The sequence below is a fragment of the Lactuca serriola genome, chromosome 8, assembly GCF_051521515.1.
Source record: "Lactuca serriola cultivar US96UC23 chromosome 8, Lser_US96UC23_V15, whole genome shotgun sequence".
NCBI classification, from domain to species: domain Eukaryota; kingdom Viridiplantae; phylum Streptophyta; class Magnoliopsida; order Asterales; family Asteraceae; genus Lactuca; species Lactuca serriola.
In genome coordinates this window covers 87273658-87277231 of record NC_136415.1, presented here as the reverse complement: position 1 = coordinate 87277231, position 3574 = coordinate 87273658, and positions in this window count along the sequence as shown.

The window sequence follows — 3574 nt, the reverse complement described above, 5'->3', positions numbered from 1 at the left end:
AATGGCATTCTTCCTATTCCGACACATGTTAATGTACTGTAGGTGGATAGATATACGAAAAATATTCCGCGGGGAATATTAACCAAGTCCCAAAGGTCGCAGATTGGCTCCACTCCTGAACTGTTACTTTATATATATATATATATATATATATATATATATATATATATATATATATATAGTCTAAAAAATACAAAAAATTAAACATATAAACTTGATAAACAGACTCTCTTTGTTTTGAAAGAAAGGGCCTCATTCTGAAGATAACAAATCACACTCGGGCTACCGAATCGTAGAATCCCCTCACTAAATCACAAATAATAGAACCCTAATTAGCACTTAGGCCGATAACCCATCCCGAGAGTCCAAATCCTAAATCCCGAATTCAAGGGTAAAAAGGCTGCTTTACCATTCCTTTATAGGGCCTAACATACCAAGGCCCAAATCCAAACTAACCCAAAGTCCAAAAGACACTCCAAGCCCAACATGGGCCCAAATCCATAAAGGCTCAGCTCAAAAAGACTTGTAGCCCAACAAGGGCCCAAAACCCTAAAGCCCAAGGTGACCCGAAACTAAAAGCCCAAAACTCCCTGGTGAGTAAGCTAAGCGTACCATCAATATGTGTGACATCCCCATTTTCACGGCCAGAAAAGACAGATTTCGTTTATGTTTTGTTTGAAAAATAGAGTAACATTTTAAATAAAACTATTGCGGAATTTGTCCCAAAACAAAATATGATAAAGATTTATCAAAATCATTTCCATAGAAATGTATTTCATTAAAAAGAGTCGGGTTGTCATGTTCGATACAGATCATAAGCATAAACAATACAACATAGGCCTTACTAAATTATTGCTTATTTACAACATTATTGCTTATTTACAGGCCTAAAATCCCTTAATCTCTCATCCTAAGACATCACATTTATGCTCATGTGCCACTACCTGTAATACAAGAAACTAAATGGGTCAGGCTTGGGAGCCTGGTGAGCACATAGGGTTTTCAACCCACAATAAATAAATTTATTAACTTTATCAAACCAAACAAACCCGATTACCCATTCCTGTTATCCTCACTTTACGTCCGTAAAACATCTAACACAAGGGACCTAGTCTAAGGACTATCATCGGGATGGACACTACTGCTAAGGGGATTCCTCAGCAATAAATGTCCTTAAGGTAACCATGTGGGGGATGGAGTATACCTGGTGAGCACACAATTCAAATAAACACATAATTCAAATAAACACCTACAGGTTGGGAGCCTGCTAGTGTTCCACTGGACTGTCTAGAATAGTCCGTGGTCGTCATCTATACTCCGCTAGATGACTGGATCATCAACAACATCTATAACGAGGCCTCTCATTATTTTATTTTGTCACACAGCAACTATTACATCTACCCATGTTTTTGTTGGAATAATGTCTAAGTCCATAACTATATTTGGTATGTACTTGACCCGACCCGGCATGGTCCATTTGGGTTGCACTTCACCGGCACAATTTATATTGATGATCTTTTGAGAATAGTATATTTATGATTAATATTACTATATTATAAGTTCTAATATATTAATCTGGAATCATATTATTTAATTAGTATTGATCAAGAATTAATTTAGAATTAATTAAGTGATCAAAATGAACTAATTAAATATGGACTCTTATATATATATGGAATGGGCCAAGTTCATTTAGGATGGGCTAAGCTTTCATGGATAGTCCATAGAGTGTTTAACCCATGGATCATATGAAATGAAAGGTAATGGGTTTAACCCTAGTCTTCATACTATATAAAGATGTCATTGGTTGGTGAAATGGGCACTAGTGTGGATACACTAATAGGGCTAGCCGATTTCACTAGAGAGAACCAAGTATCCATATTCTCTAAAGTCTTCCAAGGTGTTTTGGTGATTTGTGATTCCACTTGAGGCTTCCACACTATTGGAGCTAAGCTCTTAAAGCTTGAAGACATCAAGCTACATCAAAAGGTATGTCATCTAACTAGAACATTGTAGTATAAGAACTTCATAATATGCTTGTTAGGATTAAAGCCTTGGAAAGTTCTTATTTGCATGTATAATAGAGAAAACATAAATCTAAGGTTATACTAGCAAAAGTAGCTGAAAAAATCGAGTTTTGATGTTGTCTGCCCAGCAGACTCACCGTGTCCATGAATGGACTCACCGAGTCCAAGGCAAAATGCATCCAACTCGCCAAGTTGGTTCGTGCACTCAACGAGTTGGACCCCCAGACAGCATATATTCGACTTTTTTTGGCTAGAAATGGACTAGGAACATTACCCTAAGCTGTTTTTGGACTTATAAACTTATTTTTGATGTGGTAATGTTCATACAAATCCAATTTCAAAGATAATTATCAATAGATTCATTTTTTTTATTAGTTTAAGTGTTATGCTAATTACATGAAAAAGTTTGATTGAATTATCTTGTTCATATGAGTTGCTTAGATTAATAGATAAGTTAATTGAATAGTTGTTTTCAATCCATTTTAATCTAAAAGTTGATTCTAAAATGTGTTTGTGTAACTTGTCCTCAAGTTACATGAAAGGTCACATTTAAGTTTCATAAGACCCATAAAAGTTGGCAATGGTTACAAAATGAAGAGTCTTGTCTCATTGAATGGTTTTATGACTCCATAACTTGTCCTCAAGTTATGGAAGTTCAAGAGTCACTTCATTAAGTAATAAAATGTGTAACCTTAATTAATTCCATAAGTTATAAAATAAAGAAAAGTTAATTCTTTTATTAGTTTAAAGTCTTCCATAACTTGTCCTCAAGTTATGGAACTTGAAGAGTTTTTGGATTAAAACTACTTTAAACACATAAGTTATGGAATTAATTAGTTTTGAATAGTTTCAAAACTTGCCCTCGAGTTTTGGAATTTGTAAAGTTTTCTCTTATGAATACTTTAGTTCCAAGTTAGCCCTTAGAATTTTAAAAGTTAAAATTCAACCCTTATACTTTATAATACTATAAGTTAATAATAATATATATATATATATATATATATATATATATATATATATATATATATATATGTATGTATGAGAGCAAGTCAGTCTTACCGTTAGTAGGCCTCATTCACGAAGCCGGTCTATAACGGGGGGGGGGGGGGGGGGGGGGTATAAAGTTACTGCCTATAAAATGGCAGTTTAATGGGTGTCTACTCTCACCCACCGCTTCCTTAACCGGTGGAGGGTCGTTAGCCGAACGGGTTTGACAGGACTATAATTCTCCCTTCATTAAAAGTATTAATGATAAATACTAAGTAACTAAACTTTTAATAATACCCAATCTTAGTTACTTAGGAAAAATGTGAATAAGGTGCTAATCCATGAAATTACACTTTGCACTTTGTTTAAGTCGGTTAGTGGAGCGTGTGTGGTTAACCGGCACACTAACTCGTATTTAACAAGGTAGGCAAAGGGTAACTTAATGTTTATCATAGTATCGATGGAGCGTGTGTGGTTAACCGGCACATCGATTGAGGGGTAAACACTTAAGGGTACCAACTAATTTGCATGGTTACTTCACACCTTGTTTTGTGATCCTC